General features: G+C 43.4%; 1 protein-coding gene and 1 long non-coding RNA gene across 2 annotated transcripts in view; both read right to left on the bottom strand.

The window, feature by feature from the left end:
• The window catches only part of KLF5 (KLF transcription factor 5), a 207,110-nt gene that overhangs the window by 107,304 nt on the left and 79,034 nt on the right, over positions 1-20,772 (bottom strand). The gene's annotated exons all lie outside the window — the stretch shown is intronic.
• LOC308589486 lies at positions 8,465-13,472 on the bottom strand. The gene is made up of 3 exons (XR_014009312.1): positions 10,819-13,472; positions 10,206-10,415; positions 8,465-9,468 (listed from the first exon to the last, which is right to left on the bottom strand). It is a non-coding gene; the product is annotated as an uncharacterized lncRNA (long non-coding RNA).

The following is a 20,772-nucleotide window of genomic DNA, read 5'->3' as shown; positions in this document are numbered from 1 at the left end:
CACTATCTCTTCTGACAATTGGCTGAAGAGTAGCACAATTCTTTGCGGCCACCATCTAAATGCACATTTGCATGGTGTTACTGAAGAGTTCGACTCTAAAAACAGCTTCTTCTCCTCTGTTTTCCTCACCAGCTTTTCCAACTATGACTATTTGCCTCCACGTAATGATGCGTTTTAGAGTATAAACATATGGGACAAGTGTTGCCTACACGGATTTTGGAAATAAGACTTTATGTTCTTAATATAAGTGCCGGCTTTGTTTTGTATTATTTTGATGTTTGTTTTGTTGTTTGCTGTTGATCTTGAAAAGTTGCATAGTGATTTAGAGCTTCTAAAACACTTAACAAAAATTGTATAGAAAAACTATTTAGCCCATGTATGCACTGTACCTTGAATGCACATTCGGAGCACATTATTCCCCTCTAAGAATTATGGGAACTGTACCCAGTGGCGTAGCATGGGGGTGCAGGGGGGGCCGGCCGCACCGGGCGCAACATCTGGGGGTTAGTGTTAGGGGGCGCAAATCCACAGGATAGAGGGCGCTAATCCACAGCTTAGGGGGTGCAAATCCACGGGTTAGGGGGCGCAAATTACTTGCCTTGCCCCGGGTGCTGACAACCCACGCTACGCCACTGACTGTACCTTCTGGGTACCCCTCACAAAGCTACAATTCCCAGTACCCAGAATTCTTTGAGGGGAAGAATGTGCTTTAAAGTGGGCACAGCCTTCGATGAGTGCTGGATTCAGAGTGGTATGGGCAGTTCCCCCACACAGAGCACCGAGCCAAGGGGACAATTGAGAAAACCCATTTGGGGGTGCCAAATTTTGGACTTGCTCAGGGCGCCATATATGCAAAGATTACCAAGGTCTGCCTCTGCATTAGATGTTAGGAACAGAGGCAGCTGTCTTAGGCTACTGCAGACTGTTTATTCATTTAGCTCAGTGTTGTCTAGGGACGCGGGTGGCGCTGTGGGTTAAACCACAGAGCCTAGGACTTGCCGATCAGAAGGTCGGCGGTTTGAATCCCCGCGACGGGGTGAACTCCCGTTGCTCAGTCCCTGCTTCGAAAGCACGTCAAAGTGCAAGTAGATAAATAGGTAGCGCTCTGGCGGGAAGGTAAACGGCATTCCATGCGCTGCTCTGGTTTGCCAGAAGCGGTTTAGTCATGCTGGCCACATGACCCGGAAGCTGTACGCCCCTCAGCCAGTAAAGCGAGATGAGCGCCGCAACCCCAGAGTCAGCCACAACTGGTCCTAATGGTCAGGGGTCCCTTTACCTTTACCTGTCTAATGTCTACTCTGACTGACAGCAGCTCCTCTGGGTCACGGTCAGGGATAATTCACACCACTCGCTATCTGTCCCTTTTAAATGGAAGTGGTTCAGGGACTGAAGCTACAAATCCCATGGTCTATCAGGGCAGGGACGGGGGGCGTTCCTTCTCAACCCCAGTGAGTGGAGGAATGAACTGGGCTTGAAATGAACTTTCTCTGGTGTTATGTGAGGGCAGAGAATCAAATCTCTCCGTTTCTTTCCTTCGCAGCCACATTGCTGCAGTCTTGAGTTAGCATGACAAAAGTTAATGGCTGAAAGAAACACCCCAATTTATAAGGCAGTAAAAAAAGAGCTGCGCATTAAGATGCTGCAATTCACTCCTTTGAACTTTCAGGAAATGTCTTTGGTTTTAATAGCACACCTTCAATTATATACACTCAGAGAGAGGGATTTTTTTCATAGCAATACCCTGCCTGTTTATTACTTTTTAACAGAAAAAGTGAGCTGCATCAAAGACACTGTTCATATACTTAGTGTGGAACATGGAGAATCGTATCTGAGTATATATTAGGGTACATGTCAGACATTTTGTGAAAGTTAGCATTTATTGTACAGGCTGGCAAGGCTGTTATGGCAATGGCTCACCTCTTCAAAAGGATATGGTAGAATGTAATGCTAATGTCCAATGCTAAGATGAAGGTCTACCAGACTTGAGTGTTGAGCACAATTGCCTCCAGCTTCACTCCTTCTAGTAGTGATGTCATCATTTATTCAGTCAGAAGTGGCTTCATGATGATGTCTCTGAAGCTAATTCAGGATGAGAGCAAGACTCCTCTTTGCCCTCAGAGCTTGCTCTTGGTGACATCATCTGATTGGCTACATGGCGTCACTGTAAACTGGAGGAAGAATGGACATGAGACTAATAATACCTGGCTGAAAAGTAATATGAGAGGATTGAGAAAGGGAGACTTGAGGGGTTTGGGCAAACACAACCACTCAGTTCCTTTTCCATGTCAAAAGAATGTTTGCTAGAGAACATTCAGCTTAACCTGGTTAATCCCTTTGGTGGCCATAGCATCAAAACAGCTCAGAAGAGACTGACCAGGTAGACCAAGGATGGTGAACCTATAGCTCTCCAGATGTGTTCAGTCTCCTTTCCTGGCCAGCGATCAGGGATGGTGGATGTTGTAGTTCAGCAACAACTAGGGGGTGAAATGTTGAGTGGTATAAGAGAACTCACACAGAAGAATTAGGAGAATGAATGAGCAGCGTTTGGATGTATTATTAAAATATTCCCTAACAGGGGCTCCAGATGAATTACAGATAAAATAAAAACAGCTAAAAGCATAGAGAGAGAAAAGCAATCATTTAAAAAACAATTAAACATTAATAGAATTAAATCTTTCTCTCTCTATATATGATCTTATTTTTAAAAAATACAGTCAGCACAAAAACAGCGCAGAACTGTGCCAAGGTACAATCCACATGTGTTATGAGAGGCATCATCTTCGCACTTGTATCTTGGAACAAGCTATTTCCCTGCCTGAGGTAAAAGACAATACAGCGGTACCTCAGGTTACATACGCTTCAGGCTACATACGCTTCAAGTTACAGACTCCGCTAACCCAGAAATAGTACCTCGGGTTAAGAACTTTGCTTCAGGATGAGAACAGAAATTGTGCTCCGGCGGCACGGCAGCAGCAGGAGGCCCCATTAGCTAAAGTGGTGCTTCAGGTTAAGAACAGTTTCAGGTTAAGAACGGACCTCCGGAATGAATTAAGTACTTAACCCGAGGTACCACTGTATATCACCCCACCACCCTCATCCCAATTCTTTGTAGAGCAGCTAACTAGACCGGCAATTGAATCATACTTCTAAATTGGCTGCCTCTTGTACCTATGGCAGTGTGGTGCACAATGCTCTAGCCTCCAGCACCTCTCTGCCACACCCTGCTCAACAGTTTCTGCCACCTGAAGCAGCTGTCTCTCTGTGTGTGTCTAATGGTAGCACCAACCCTGTATATTAGATCAAATGAAGAATGCCTCTCTTAAAATAGAGCTTTTCATCTGCAGTTGTATATAGAGAAATAGAGAGATGTGCCGCCTAGTTAATTGGTGACACCATTTTAGACAAATGAGTTTTTTAATCTAATGGATAAATCAATTAAATGTTGCAGTGCTTGTAGCTAGGCATAGGGATTAAATAGAGAACAATTGTACACATCAAATCTGAGGAGGCTAACGTGGTCGTAGCCAGAACAGCGTTAACATAATACAGGACTTTGCCTGTATTATGCAAGAAGGCCCACAAAAGGAAATGGATGCTTTTCCCCTTCATCCATAACACAGTTCATTCACACACCCGCATACAATTGGCTATCGCGCGTCCCTTAACAAAGACCGTAGCCAACTCACACTTGCAGTGGGCAGTTGAGTCATGCCATCCATGAAATCCTCATTTTTCAGTTATGAAAATTTACCCCGATGCAAAAGGTACCTCATTGTCTACGCTGTTTTAATATGAGGAAATGCAGGATGTGGGGGTGGATGCGACTCTTATAAGACTCTAGCCATGAAGATTAAGCTAGTGAGGGTATAAACAGAGCAGAAAGCTTGCAGTAAATATTAGTTTGCACCAGGGCCCTCTAGAGATGGATGATTTGAGCGAGTGAGGGGTACTGCCTTGTCTGGATTCTAAGGAGCATTCCAAGAGTTGTTACGAAACAACTAGTTATCTCTCACTTGGACCACTGCAATGCGCTCTACGTGGGGCTACCTTTGAAGGTGACCCGGGAACTGCAACTAATCCAGAATGCGGCAGCTAGACTGGTGACTGGGAGCGGCCGCCAAGACCACATAACACCAGTCCTGAAAGACCTACATTGGCTCCCAGTACGTTTCCGAGCACAATTCAAAGTGTTGGTGCTGACCTTTAAAGCCCTAAACGGCCTCGGTCCAGTATACCTGAAGGAGCGTCTCCACCCCCATCATTCTGCCCGGACGCTGAGGTCCAGCTCTGAGGGCCTTCTGGCGGTTCCCTCACTGAGAGATGTGAGGTTACAGGGAACCAGGCATCCTGTGGAATGCCCTCCCATCAGATGTCAAGGAAATAAACAACTATCTGACTTTTAGAAGACATCTGAAGGCAGCCCCGTTTGGGGATGTTTTACTGTATTTTAAATATTTTGTTGGGAGCAGCCCAGAGTGGCTGGGGAAACCCAGCCTGATGGGCGGGGTATAAATAAGTTGTTGTTGTTGTTTTGTTTTGGTGTTTTATGAGCACCATTTATATGCCCCAAATAGTGTTCTGCCTAGCCCCCCAATAACACATGCTTCTTTGTGATGAGGCTACCTTATTACTTCTGAAATCTCCCTTTGCGGAATCTATTTCATTACAATGAAATAATGAAATAAATGAAACAAAAGTGTGCCTCCCCCCTTCTGTTTATTTTATTCCAACAGCAATAATGTGCTCCATCTCAGGATTCTGTTCCCTCATTCCCCTTGATGTGTCGACCAGACAAACTAAATCCACTGACTTCGAGACAATATGAAAGCTGTTTGTGTGATATGCGTCTAGTGTCATTTGCACATTCAAATCGTCACTTGATGGTGCAGCCATCCTGAGGTGACCTTCCGTGCAAAGACCTCACCTGTTTAAACTAAGAACATGTATATTCATGTGCTATAGATGTGCCGTGTGCCATTCATCTGGGAGTGGCAGTAAAAGCTACAGAAATTAAAGCTGTCTTCACAATGCTTTTTAAAAAAATAATAATAATAATCACTGTTTTCAATTCATCACATTTTGGATAGAAACCTGAAGCACGCAGAAAGATTTACTCTTCTGTTATCTTATCTTATCATGACCATAACAGGCATGTACACTCCACCACTGTCTTCCGCTCATGTGTCCTCCCCCATGTCAAGGAATCAAAAAGCCTTTTTCTGAGGAAACTTTTACCTCATCAGATATAACGCAAGTAGGTCCAATACTATCACCGTACCTATGAAGAATGCAAATGCTATTATTTGTTGACAGAGAAGTTAGCAACCAGTTTGCAGCTCCCAAGAGGTTGGAGAGAGGGAAGATAGCTAGATTCCTCCTTCCTTAGCTGGATTTCCAAATATGTACTTGATGATCCTTTGAACAAGATGGTCTCCTGACGGAATACAAGGTGGTCAAGTGGGTTAATGATCTTTGGGCAATATGCCTACTCCCAAATTCAATACTGCTGCGCTAAATGTTTGCTTTATTTCTGTCCCAAGATCAACTGCTTAAGAATTGAGCAAAAAGGGTTGCTTTAAAGTTTCTGCAGATACTGTAGCAGGAGAACTTACAGACTGGAATTAGATTGCAGCAAAATCTTTGTCAATTACTAGGGTACTCTGTCACAAAATGTTGCAGTACATTTTCACCCGGGCTGTAAGTCTTGATTCTGATTCAGGATTCCAATGAGCCAGCCCGCTCACAGGTCTTTATAATATCAGTGAAAACAGTTGGTCCTGGAGAGTATTAACTGCTTTCAATTTTAATCTGAGGGTTGTCATTTGTTCAGTTCTAATTTTAATTTTAATTTATTTGAATTAATTTTGGGATGCATTTTAATTGATTTATTGCTTGTTTTTATTCATATTGTATTATTTATATGATGTTAGCCACTCTGAGCCCGGCTCTGGCCGGGGAGGACAGGGTACAAATAAAATTATTATTAATTATTATTATTATTATTATTAGCTGTTAAGGGCTCAAAGCAAGTCCATTCAATCTTCTTCCTCCCCTCTTGGTTTTGCATTTTTCTTCTTTGACATTATTCTGAGGTCCACTGAGCATGTTCAGAGTAAGGATGGCATGATGTCCTATGATATGCTACAATATTGCACTGAGATCTTACCTTGACTTTTAATGCCCTAGGGACCAATAGTACTCTGTCTTTGTCTTTTATCTGAGGTCCAGCCTAGAGCCTTTGCTTTGTTAATGGCTCATCTCCCTCTCTTTTATTCTCTTAATGGCTCCTTACCCAGGCAATTCCCTTACGAGGAAGCTAACCTGGCTTATATTTTAACACTTGCTGACTCAAGTGATTAAAAGGTCTGGCACCCACAAACTCACAACACAGGGGAGTCTGGTACCCACAAGCTCATAAAAATACACTTTCCAGATAGATGAGATTGTCCGTGGCTCAACACTGAGTAAGCACTCGATAGGAAACCTCTGTCTGCCTCTGGGTGCATTGATAGTCCATATAATTACAGGACTGAAGAACTGGAATTCCTGACCTGAAGATTCCCCAAGAATCCCTAGAAGATTAGGTCATATTGCATCCCTAGAAGATTAGGTCATATTGCAGGCTCGGGCCAGGTTATACAACAGGCCACAAATCAAGAGCAGGTGGGATTGAAGAGTACTATGCTAGAGGTGTTTGTAAGGCTAGTCATTGCTTAACACAAAACATGCTGTGGAAGCTCAAGCAACCCAGCCAGATTGTACTCCATAAGAAAGGGAGGGGATGGGCACGACACTCACTAGCCAATCTGTTCTGAGGAGAAATTTCTTGCCATCCACACACACAAACAAACAAAAAACATGGGGAATTACTTTGATTCTGAACATGAAAGCAAGAGGTGTTCCCCTCCTCTTCATTTCAGGGAAATATATTATTAGCATTTTTAATTACTACTATCCAATATCCCACTTGAGTTACCTCAAAGAAGGAGGATTCCCCCCGCCTTCCCTTCGCCAATCTATTAGTCAGTCAGGCTTAAGATGAAAAGTCTCCATGCAGTATACTTCATAAGTGTTAACTCACTCTGTTTCAAAGTGAGTGAGTTCCTTTACTCCAGTGGCTCTAGGGGGAATGTTCTAGAATTACATTTCTCTGGCGGTGAGAAATGTTCTGATCGCTACCCTAGACTTACTAAATGGCAGCTCCGGCTCATTTATTCTGATACTCATGCTTCCTTTTAACTCTTAAAAGAAAATCCCTTTCCTCGTTGCTCACTTAACTTTTCCATATTTAGTTCAAGAGCTAAATGTTCAAGTTTACAAAGTGGTTTCTAACTTTCCAGGTTCTTTAATGTTCAAGAAAAGTTCCACCGAGAAAGAACAAACTCCAAAATCCATAGCTGGTTTTGAAAAATGCTTGCTCCCAATGTTTGAAAACAAGAAGCCTGGCTGTCACTCAGGATAGGCAAGCAGGACTGTCTAAGCCGCATGCTCCAAAATCTAGAGATGGGAGAGAAATGAGATTTGCAACCTGCCTAATTCACACTTCCCGAAATGAAATACAGCTGTTCTGCAAAATGTGTACTTCTCTGAGTTCTGTGATGCAATTCTCAAACCATAACACAAGTACACAAAGTTTATTAGGGGAAGGTGTACATAAGAATGCATATATTAGTGAAATTAACATTTAAAAAAGGAATTGCATTGAAGATAATTGGTTGCAAAAATATATCTGTTAGGCAAAATTCACACAAAAATATGAAGAAACCCTGACAGGAAAACACTGGTGGATTTTCATGAGAACCTTTTTTTAAAAAAAAATCACAAACTGATGCAGAGTTAAAGTTGAACTTAAAGTTGGAGAAACCAGTATGGACAGATTCATCCACCCTGCTAGAACGCCCTGTGAGTTTTTGAAATAACCTTTAGATGTATCTCTTGAACTGCATACTACTTCATGGGTCCAGGGCAGGGGTCTGCAACCCGCGGCTCCGGAGCCGCATGTGGCTCTTTTACACCTTTGTCGTGGCTCCGGGGCGGATACTAGCGAGGGGAGGAGGCGCATTGTGCGCCCCGACACTCCCCACTGTGGCGGGCGCTGTACTGGCTGTGACGTCGCATGGGGGCGGTGCGTGCGTTAGTCACGCACCGTCCCGACGTCACCTTCCCGCCCGCCCGCCCGCCCGCTACATTGTAAGGGGCATGTACGCTGATCACTGCATTGAAAGGGGGCATGTACGCTGGTCACTGTTTTGAAGGGGAGTGAAGAACACACACACACAAAAAGGTAACTTGTTAATTTAACGTTTATTTCTATGAGGAGGAGTAATTCTGAGGGGTCAAACAAAGAAATAATAAAAAAGTGACAAAAAAGTTATTTTTATAATGATGAGTTTTGCGGCTCCCAGTTTTTTTTTCTTCGGAAACTGGTCCAAGTGGCTCTTTTTGTCCCTGGTCCAGGGTATGCAATTGCCAGGATTGCCAAAGCATCAGGGAGAGAATTGAAAGGCACTGGGCCAGTTGATGGTGGAAGATTGCACTCTTTCAAAGCAACAACAACCACCACCACCATCGCTACCACCATTGGCCACCTTATCTTAAATTCAGCTAAGACACCACCAACCCTGACCAGACAGTGATGTTTGCCTCTGCAAAATCTTGAGGGGCTTTCGCTTTCCTGCACACAAACACTCCGGATGTCTGTGTGCCAAAAGGTTTAGCACAGCTTGCGTTGGTTGGACTGTTGGCGTGGCTTGTGCTGGCCCAAAAGCTTAGCTCTGGGCCAAAGGAGGGAGGGTGCAGGGATCCACTAAAGTGGTATTGGATAGTAGAGTTAACTCTGGAAACAAAGCAAACACCTTTGTAAGATAAGTCCCGTCCCCCCCATTCAGACAGTCTTCACTCTTGCATGTAAGCCAATCATGCAACAGGGAGTTGGGTTCCCTGCCAAGCACCATGCCATCTTTAGTCTGTGTGGAGCCTCCGAGACTTTGAGAGCCAAGGACTGCAGTGGGGAGTTGCCTCTCTTTGTGCAGGTTATGCCTCTCAGAATAGGAGCTCCCCACTGACGGGAGGCAACCAACTGGAAGGGTAACAAACAGGGGTTTGTGAGATTTGATATAGGACCCCGAAGCCGTCTCTTGCTATTGGGACCTGCTGCCCCTCTGCCTCACTAGCAATTCCAAACGATGAAAAATCATCAGCGCAGCCTCAAAGCATGTCAGGGGACAACTGCACAGATGTATACATCTGCTTTCCCCACCCAATAAAGCCTTGAGCAGCCTCTCCCTTAAGCCTTCTCCTCTTCAGCTCTCTTTTCCTTTGAAAGTTCAGAGCAGCTTACATACGGTTTCTTATTCACGCACTGGTCAGGCCTGTACTCGTGTAGCTTCGACATCGCAACAGGTTCTCCTGGACCATTCACTAGTGTCCATTTGAGTGCACTTTAGCTCACAGGAGATAATCTGGTATCTAAAAAGCAAACCACTCTCATATCACGTACTGAGTTTTTTAAAAAGCTGCAGCACCAGGAAAGAAAAAGCACATTGTTGCCAAAGATGTCTCATCTTGCACCATTATTATATCAGCCTCTTTATGTTGCATGTACATGCATAGACCTACAAACTTTGTTGTTTTAGCTGTCATCCTTTAAAAAACTATATCTTCTAGTATTTTTTTTCCTTTATGTTAGAGGCTCATGATTCATTCTTACTTGGCTACAGCACACTCTTCCACCCACATAGAAAAACATGCCAAACCTCTGAGGTTTTGCAATATTCTTTTGTAGCATTGCTTTTATCAGGCAATCAAGTCAATATTAATGTAATTTTTTTCCCTAAAGCAAAAGCAGCCTTTGCTGCCAAATGCACACGGCTCACTGGGTGATAAAATAAAGTATCAACAGATAGTTTCCCCAAAAAAAATTCAGCTAAAGATATTCCCAAAGATTTGTGGCTTGCATTTATTTGTGCTAATACGTGCTGTGCTGAATGAAGACATTCATAAGGATCTGATCCTAAGGATCCAATCTTAAAATATGCTTATTAGCATGAAAATTCCACCACATGTCAAGAGGATGACTCATAAACAAGCTCGATTGTAGACCAAACCTTGTGCATTTTCTTTGTGAAGATAATCCTAAAACCATAAGGGAGGATTTTGTTATGGAATGAAGGGGATATAAATTAGAGTGAGCTGAAACTACTTGCCTTGTTTTAAGTTTGTTTTCGTGAGTGTCAAAAGTGCCTTCTGTTTTTGGTAGTTCTTTGGCACTTGTTGCAGACACATTCACATTGTTGCAATGTAGTTTTGCTACGCCATTTTCTTTCTCCTCCTTCCTTGCCCTTACAGTCCTCAGCCTCATCACGGACAGTTTTAGCCACCTGGATGAACGATAACTCCCAGATACCCTGATTTCTCTTGAAAGAAAGAAAGAAAGAAAGAAAGAAAGAAAGAAAGAAAGAAAGAAAGAAAGAAAGAAAGAACAAGTTTCTAGCATTTGTAGAAGCTTGGATATGGGGCCAAATCTGTAAGCACTTACTGTATTTTTCGCTCTATAAGACGCACCAGATCATAAGCCGCACCTAGTTTTTGGAGGAGGGAAACAAGGAAAAAAATATTCTGATTCCCAGAAGCCAGAACAGCAAGAAGGATCACTGCGCAGTGATCCCTCTTGCTGTTCTGGCTTCTGGGACAGCTGTGCAGCCTGGATTCACTCCATAAGACGCACACACATCTCCCCTTACTTTTTAGGAGGGGGAAAAAGTGCGTCTTATAGAGCGAAAAATACGGTAATTCACATTTGTTTTGAAAGCAACTCACCTTCTTCCACCTTTAGCCAATCAATGAAGTCAGACCAGTAAGTGACATTTAGGAAAGCAGATCTAGCCAATGAGACACAGCAAAAGCAAGAGTGAAACATCCATGATCTCGACTCTTCTAGATTATCAGCCTTTTCTGCTGGTCATTCCCTGGTGTGGAATTGACTGCATGACCTAAAATCCAGGATTTTAATGTGATGGGGGAGTATTGTATCAACTCAAAAACAAAAAAAGTAACAGCAAAGTTACAGGAGCACACAATCTTTCTAAGTCAGGACTTGGTTTACCCCAAAATGCAAATTTCTTCCAAGTTTTAAAGATTGCACTGGCATTAACAGAGCAATTATTATTGTATCCATATGGTAGCGGGCAAGACTGTGGCTGGGAGAGTGTGGGTTACACCGACCCTGCAAAGTAGTCCAGTGTTGTTATCCCTATCTTGATGAAGGGAGGGGGCAGGTAGCATGTGACAACCTCGAAGTGTAATTCGGGTTTGTTAACCTGATATTTTGGATTGGGGAAGGGGAAGGGGCAGTGGTGAAGCTTTGTTGCAGCAGCACTGAAATTAATTAAGAGCTGAGCTGGCAGTGTAGGGAGCCAGGGGGAAAATGGGGCACTTTAGTAGTGGTTGGAAAGACATTGTCTGAATACAAGGTCAACACACAGATGGGCAGCAGGTGTAGCACAAACCGAGGTGTAGATCTGGAATACAGGTTTCACAGAACAGGGTTAGCTTCCAAATGACACGTCCCATCAGCGCACAGGGGAACTTTCCCCCGTCTCTTCTTCCAGATTGCTCCATAGGGTTGGGGGAACCACTCTGACAGATTTAGGGACTGCATGTGGGGAGAAGAAGGGTGGACATTCCATTGACAAGTGTAGATCCTTGCAATGAGGGGATATTAGTTGCATAATGACTCCTGTCTAGCCAGGCCTTGCCACTGTTCAGTCACCAGATCTACCAGAAGTTTTGGTCCTGTTCTCTGTTGCTAGTCACATTTGTTTGTTTGTTTGTTTGTGTTTGTTTGTGATATTCCCTCTTCCCTGATGGAAAAATTCATGAGCCTCACTTGCCCATACTGTCATTTGATCCTACTATCACCTCACAGATGATTTTGCAGATGACTTTATGATGGTAAGTCATGCATTAATGTACTGAAAATGCATGTAAGCAAACACATATGAATTTCCACTGTCCAATGAACTAAAAGGCAGTGGTGTAGGTAAATGAGAACAAGGACAGAAAATTCCTTTTAAATAAACCAAGCAGATTACTATTAAACAGGACAGTGAACTGGTTTTCCAAAGTTGTGATCCTCAGTGGTGACTAAGTTACTTAAGTTCTCAAAGTTATTCACGATTCAGCACATGTACTCGAGGATAACAATAAAAATGAGAAATAAGATGAAATGTGGTTGGGAAATCAATTCAGTATTTCACAAAAATCTTTTAAAAATATTGTCTTCTGCTGTTGGCCTACTTGGGTTCAAACGCTGAGAAGTTGTCAGGAAGTCTAATTTCAGGAGGAAAGTCTGGACACTAACTTATACATTTCAATGTCCAAGAAAATGATTATGAGCTGTTTCTAAACCTGGGAAATGCCATGTTTACATTTCAGCATGTGAACTTGCTTTATCATGCTCCCAAAGCAATTGACCGAATAACTGCAAATTATTAGTGGAATGTTTTAGTGAAGATTTCCCATGCGCCGTCCCAGGTTCCCTGTGTTGCAAACCACATACGATCATTCCAAAGAAGCTGTTACAGCTTAGTTTTGCACAGAAAGTGACAAGCAAAACAGTTATGCACATCTAAGTCCTAGGTGTGCATAAAGTCCTTGCTTTAAAATGCAAAGGATAATTTAGACTGGTGTGAATAAACATTGCTATAAGAGATATAAATCAACTCTTAGTGTTTAACATTTCCCTCCAAGTCTCAGGATTTGTATTATGGCCATCTTAATAATAGTAATAATATTTTCCATAATAAATACCTGCTGGTGGTTCTGTCCTTGAATATCGAGGGCTTTAATCTGCCACAAACGTAGAGCTAGTTAAGGGCATGCTGGTGTCCCTAATTTACAATTAAGGAATAAATATGATCACGCCCTCTAATAGCAAACTCAGCATGTGAGTGTTGACTTGACTGGAGCCCCAGTGGAGCCTAGAGGAAGAAGAGGAGGATATCAGCATGCTCAAGAGAACCCCAAGGTTTACAGAAGAACAAAAAATATTTGCAGCAAGGGAGGGGAGGAAGAGACTAAGTTGATTTTAAAAACCCAAGAACACCAAACCCAAAACAGCCCCATGAGGACTGAACATAAGGACTGGACATACACTGAGCGGGTATTGAGGGATGGAATATCTTAGAAGCAGCCATTGTTGACGGGCTGGAACACTGCACAAATGCAACATTTTACAGGCCCCAGTTGTTACTGAATAATAAATAACTGCAATGGCAAACCTAGATAGCATCTTAAAAAGCAGAGACATCACCTTGCCAACAAAGGTCCGTATAGTTAAAGCCATGGTTTTCCCAGTAGTGATGTATGGAAGTGAGAGCTGGACCATAAAGAAGGCTGATTGCCGAAGAATGAATGCTTTTGAATTATGGTGCTGGAGGAGACTCTTGAGAGTCCCATGGACTGAAAGAAGATCAAACCCATCCATTCTGAAGGAAATCAGCCCTGAATGCTCACTGGAAGGACAGATCCTGAAGCTGAGGCTCCAATACTTTGGCCACATCATGAGAAGAGAAGACTCCCTGGAAAAGACCCTGATGTTGGGAAAGATGGAGGGCACAAGGAGAAGGGGACGACAGAGGACGAGATGGTTGGACAGTGTTCTCGAAGCTACCAGCATGAGTTTGACCAAACTGCGGGAGGCAGTGGAAGACAGGAGTGCCTGGCGTGCTCTGGTCCATGGGGTCACGAAGAGTCGGACACGACTAAACAACTAAACAACAACAACAACAACAAATAACTGGGAATGTGCTGTTTTTAAGGATACCCAAAATCTGCTGCCTGAGGTGGTCCACTTCGCACCTTTAGGCAATACCATTCCTGCATTTAAAAAAATGTCCTTGCCTTGCCTCAATCACCTGCCCTGATTTGGTAACTTCTTTTGGCTCCCAGGGCCTTCATTCTTTCCTTATACGTTAATGTTCCTGTAACCTGGGCCCTTGCTTGCTCCACCCTAGCACTGATTACTAATTTCTCCACCTTTGACACAATGTTTCCTTCTTTAACGTCCTGGAGGTATAGCCAAAATTATTGACTACACGGAGTATTTTCAGCACACATATATAAACTATTCCCTCTCACTTATCACCTGCCTCAACACCTGCCTTGTTTGTCATGTTCTGTAGGAAATAAGGTAACTGTATGCCTTAAACAGAATCTTCTTTCTATGTGATGTTTCCTCATAGTACCTGGTATGCAATGAGCACAAAAGGATTCCTCACATATTAGCATGAGGTCAATTAGTAATGGTGATGGATTAAATAGCAACCAGTGAGATTTGTCCAGATGACACAATTTTTCTCTCTAAAAGCAGCTCAATTGCAGGAGTTTAGATGGGGAAGTCCTGCAAGAACTGACTTGCACTGGTCTCTCTTATGAGAAATATTTCCAGTTCTCAGGCTTATGTCACTGATTGGTATCTTTTCGCAAGTAAACACTGTTGTTTTGTACTTTTCCAGATACCTAGAATTCTGGAGTAGTCCCAACTTCCAAACACAATACTGAATGGGACTGTACCTCTATAGGCAGGAAAGGTAAAGGTAAAACTTATTATAAAAGAAATTGCAACCCAAAAAACCCCTGCATTGAGGGTGCAAGATAAATTTTGCTCTGTGTCTGCAACAGAGGACAATCTTTGCTGGTCCTTGATTGATTTTGTCTTCCTAGTTCAGTCTCAAAAAACATATAAATATATGCATACACACAGAGAGAGGGTATGAAATACAAAAACCCATGTAAACAACAGTTCCAAAGAATCAGTCATTAAAAAGCATATGAACCAGCATGATAACTTATGATGAAAGGAAGGACAACATTTCTACTTTTCCTGCGTATATTCATCAATGTCCACTGACAGTAGAAGACTCCATCATAGACAAGGATCTACAGTCTGAAAGGAGTTCTTGCCAGTCAATTTTAGGAACCGGTAGGGGCAACACTGACTTCCTTTAAATTCTTCAGGGTTGGCATGGGGAATAACAGCAGGGCATAGCTGACTTGTCATGGTAAGCACGAGGTTGCCCAGTGGATGCAAGGAAGGAACAATGACAGCAAATGGTCTAATTTTGAGTTATGCCATTCCCCCACGCCATACAGCGGCCATGTTGTGTTATGACACATACCTACTGGCAGCCATTTTGTAACTGGCACAGGCTCAAAATCTGAAATGTTCCCACTAGTCCAAAATGGTTGGCAACCCCTGTCTAAGATGATAGGAACCATTATAATTCCATGTAGGGACTATGGGACTCGGTAGCACCAAAGCATGTATGAACTGGTCCTTAGCAGAACATTTAAACTCAGTGATGCAATCATCATTTAGTTCGGTAAGCTAGAAAGGACTGTGAGAAGCTAAGCTTACTGAAAGAACAACCTCATTACCGGGTTATATTTGAATTCTTATAAAGAGCAAAGTGCACACTGGAGAGAACAAAGGAAGCTTGCACTGGCTGTGACGCAGGAAATTCTTATTTAATTGTGGTCATAATGACTCATCACCACTCACTTTGCAAGACGAGAGCAAAGCCCACTTTGGTGGGGAAAGGGCCACTCTCACCCATAGCTCCAAGTCCTTTGCTTTCAGGATAGAAGGCAGGTAGTAGTAAAAACAAAGTCAAAGAATTTTTGTCTCCAAATGTTGTGGTGGTGAGGGGGGCAGGGGCCTAGGAAGGCAAGTCATAAATCAATATATGGTAGGTAAGAAAACATTAAAAACAGGTAGTCTAATATGCTAAAGTTTCTTGATTTAGTCTTAGCCATATTTCTTTTTACCATTTATTAGAATTATGCACAGGTCTAACACATGCTAGTAAAATGCTGCTGTGTTGAGTGCTCCTATTCAGGGTTCCAGCTGGCCATGCTGTTTTCCAGGATAAACCTTAGCATTCCTGCTTCACAATTCCTGGGTTTCCATCTCCTCACTCTAAAAATCAGTCAGCAAGCCTAGACCTCATGGAACTGCTTATTTTACTGAAAGGTTGGGTGGTAGTGGTACTAACATCTTGGGGTTCCATTGAGTCCTTCAGCGCCTCCCCTGTAAATGAGTGGCGCTGTTTTGGCTACACAAGGATCCATACTTGGAGAATGACTTATTAGTAGATATGAATGCGGCAGCTAGACTGGTGACTGGGAGTGGTACTGAGGCATCAGGCATAAGCCTGCATTTTATTAATGTTTGATCAGGACTTGTATATTAAAGAGGGCTTAATTTTCAAAAGTTTCATGCCAGGCAGAGAAAACCTTGGCCATTCTCCTAAGACAAGGGGCCCCTTGATTGATAGCAGAAAACAATTCTCAAAGTCGTAAAAGCTGAAAATACAGACTAAGAGCAGGACATTGACCCTACATGTTACAGAAGATAACAAAGGCAGAGATAAATAATTAGGAATGGGCAAATAGTAAAATGATACCATGGGCCTCTCTTAAAACCTTGAGCTGTATTTTCTAAGGCCAGAGGCTTTTTAAAGCATCTAGCTGGGAAGTCTTTTTAAAGCTGTTTCTTCCTTAAACAGATAATGGGAAAAGCAGCTTGCTGAAGGGGGGGGGGATGTAAACTGAAGAGCCTTCTTCTGAAACTGTTTTAAACTGAGTTCTTCTTTTTTTCTCTTTCTCTCTCTACTTTAAAAAGGCCTTATTCCTTTTAAAAGGTTACCTATGATAATGTATGAAATATATTAGCTTAAATATATTGGCTTAAATGTAACTATGCAAAGGATTTAGAAAGTAACAAATTTAGATGTTAGATTCTTATTTCATAGAATCATAGAGTCCTAGAGTTGGAATAGACTACAGGGGCCATTGAGCTCAGCCTCTTGCCAGACAAGAAGACGCCATCAAATGCTGTCCAGATATATTAGCTGTCAGAGAAACCTTCAAATGAAGGATATCTTTCAATGTTGATGTGAAACTCAAGATCCTTGACATATGTTTAAGATAAAAATTTAAGATTAACCATTTGTTTTAAAAGGCAATAGGGCAGGGAGGGCAAGAGGTGAGCTGGTAATTAAGATTCCTTGTTGAGACACATGTAAGATATATTACTACTTATTTGTCATTTATAGATGTAACAATATATAGCTGTTTGTGTTCCATATAAGGACAGGAGGATGTGGGTGTATCTTTTAGGATTGGATATAGCAATCAGCCAATAGGAAATTCAACCAGGCTGATTGGACAGAGGCAGCCACAGGAGGAGCAAAGGGGGCTGGATTAAGGGAATATAAGGGCTGGCCATAATGGCAGGAGCCAGGCCAGAGCTTGGTAACCATATACCACTGTGCCTCTCATTTATTTGTCTGACAAATAAATAATTATTTTAATTTCTCTATTGCTGCGTTGAATATTTCATTCCAGCTAAGCGTTAACCACAAGCAGGGTGCTACATTTTATGGTGCTCCTGTGACTCGGATAAGTGGTCTGCTGGAACGCAGCCCCTTCGCTCTACTGAGCAGGGTACAAGAGAGAGGATCTTTAAACTGCTTACCCAAGCGCGCACTGGTAAATTTTTCCAGGGGGAACGCAGAAGTCTCGTCTGTCTGATACCCTGCTCACTGGCGGCGACGGACCGGGGGGAAACGGAACCAACCAGGGGTAAGTGCACGAAGGGATTTTTGGCCCTCCAATTAACTGGGAGGAAGAGAAGTCTTGATCAAACTTCTGCGTCTCAGTAAGTGGGAACTGAGTACGCTAGGTGGTTGGATACATCAGATGGTGATCTGGTGGGGGAAAAGGGAAGAATGGGAGGTAGTGTGTGGTGAAGTATCTAGCGCATTGTATGTGTGAGAAAGTACAGAGCAATCTGTAGCTGACCTGAGTGTGGAGTGGGCAGTACTTCGGTTCCTGGTAAGGCGACTTCACCAGGCAAGGAAACCCACGAAGCGTGTGTGTGAGTGACTGAGTGGATACTTCACAGGGCCATACAATGGGAGTTGGGGGTTCAAAAGGGGAAAATACACCTCTTGAATGTATGTTAAATAATTTTAAGAAAGCCTTCTCAGGGGCATATGGAGTCAAAATGACGCCAGAGCGCCTGAGAACGTTATGTGAATTAGAGTGGCCGAAGCAAAATACTGAATGGCCATCTCAAGGAACCTTTGATATAAATTTAGTAAGCAAACTTTGGTCTAACATCGCCAAAGAAATTGGAGGGTGCCCAGAACAATTTTCATATATAGATTCCTGGCTGAGCACATTAAATAAAAATCCTCCATGGATAAGGGAATGCAAAGTCCAACGATGCAAATTATTGGCTGTAAAAGCCGAAGCTAGGAAAGGAATCTTGCCAAATAAACTCAAACCCATTTTTGAGGGACCAGAGGAAGAGCTGCTTCCACCTCCACCTTATGCTCCACATCGAAGGGAGCCTAATCCAAACCCTCCACCAGTTGTAACCCCAAGGCAAGAAAGTGGAATGAATAATGGGGCTGGAGTCACAGAACTTGATTCCTTGATAGATTATGATAAATATCTTCAGGAGGCATTGGAGGCCTATAATAAAGCCCAAGCAGAAGTGGTTATTCCATCTGTGAGTCCCAGTAGAACTCCATCTACAGTCTCTTTTAGTGAAACAACTGATTGCCTACCCCAAACCCCTGTACATCCAAGTCCTAGAGAATTATTACAGAAGTTACAGGGAGACCTTAATCGGTCAGCAAGCAATACAGCCAGGCGTATAAAGCTGCTAAAAGAACGCCTTGGGACAAATACCATCCCCTATGATTTGAGGCCCCTAGAGCAAGGCGAAGAGAAAGATCACGTAGTAGCCCCTCTCAGAAGAGTATTTGATGCACTTGAGGAGCCTGTGCTGGTTAACGGGCTACCTGGACCAAGGCCACCTCGAACTTCGACCCTCCAGTACATTCCATTCACAACTACGGATCTGATGAATTGGAAAACACACACCCCATCTTTTGCAGAAAAACCTCAGGCTATGATGGACTTGGTGACTTCAATAATAAATACTCATAGTCCTACTTGGACAGATTGCCGCCAGCTCCTGAATACTCTGTTCACCACTGAGGAAAGGAGAGACATAATTGAAAAGGCACAGATATATTTGCGTGAGCAGGCCAGAGTGGGAAATATTTTTAATATTGACCGTCATCTCCAAGACAACTTTCCCTTGGAAGATCCTAATTGGGATCCAAACAATGTAATTCACCTGGCCAGACTTACCACCTACCGCCAGACGCTTGTGCAAGGTATCCGCAGGGCATGCCAGAAGCCCACTAATATGTCTAAAGTCTCAGAAGTAGAACAGAAACCAAATGAGAGTCCAGGAGACTTTTTAGAGAGGCTGCAAGAAGCCTATCGTATATGGACTCCTTTTGACCCTGAAGCCCCTGAAAACAGCAGAATGATTACTGCTACATTTGTGGCCCAGTGCGCTTCTGACATTCGTAAGAAAATTCAGAAATCAGAAGGATGGGAAGGGATGCTGATGAGCCAAATTATGGCCATTGCACGCCGAGTTTATCGGAATAGGGATGAGGCTGAGAAACAAGAGAAGAAGAAGTGGCAGAAGGAAAAGATGGTAATGCTAGCCACAGCAGTGAAGCAAGACTACCGCCCCTTAAATGGAGGAAGAGGGCGGGGAAGGAATCCACCACTGGGAAGGAATCAATGTGCAAATTGCAAGAAGGAGGGTCATTGGAAGCGGGAGTGTCCTGAACCCCTGAGGTTGGAAGAAGTACGCCCAGGCCCAGGCCCAGGCCCAGGCTCCGGCCCAAGAAACCAGGGACGGGGACGGGGAATGATCCGAGATGGAAGATATCAGAGACCTGGACAAGGACGGAGTAGGGACAATGTCATTGGACTGGCAGAGGAGGATTTTACCCAAGACTAGGAAAGACCGGACTCCATAAAGTTAGGCTTCCAGGAGCCCACGGTCACGATCCAATTAGGAAGCCATTTAATAGACTTTATGATTGATACTGGGGCTGAATACTCAGTACTCCCAGAACTATTGCAGAAAAAGGCATCCAAAAGTGTAGTCATTAAAAGTGCCACTGGTCAGTCAGCTAAGAGGTCTTTCCTCCAACCTTTGGAATGCCAGATTGGGGGACATCGTTTAACCCATCAGTTTTTGTATATACCTGAGTGTCCAATACCTCTCTTAGGTAGAGATATGCTGTCCAAATTGCAGGCCCAAATCACCTTCACTCCTCGAGGTCCAGAAATGAAACTGCCATCAAAGGCAGCAGGAATAATTTCCCTCTCAGTACCTAAGGAACAATCATGGCGCCTAATGTCAGCCCTGCAAGTCCAACCCACATTGGATACAGAGTTAAACAAGCTCCTCCGAACTCTACAGGTGCCACCAGGAGTATGGGCCGAAAATAGCCCACCAGGAATGGCCAAGAATATAGCTCCAATTGTAGTAACCTTAAAACCTATGGCTACCCCTGTATCTGTAAAGCAATATCCTTTACCCCGGCGAGCAGCAGAGGGCATCCAGAAACATTTGGACCGCCTATTAAAATATGGTCTGCTTAAGCCCTGCCAATCAGAATGGAACACACCCCTTTTGCCTGTTCGAAAACCTGGGACAGATGAATACAGGCCAGTGCAGGACTTGAGGCTCGTAAACCAGGCTATCGAGACCTTGCACCCAAATGTACCAAACCCATACACCCTGCTGAGTTTGATCCCACCAGAAGCAACATTTTTTACTGTATTGGACTTGAAAGATGCATTCTTCTGTTGCCGGCTGGCACC

The sequence above is a fragment of the Podarcis bocagei genome (genome assembly GCF_964188305.1).
Source record: "Podarcis bocagei genome assembly, chromosome: 6".
NCBI lineage: Eukaryota > Metazoa > Chordata > Lepidosauria > Squamata > Lacertidae > Podarcis > Podarcis bocagei.
This window is presented reverse-complemented; position numbering and strand designations above follow the sequence as displayed.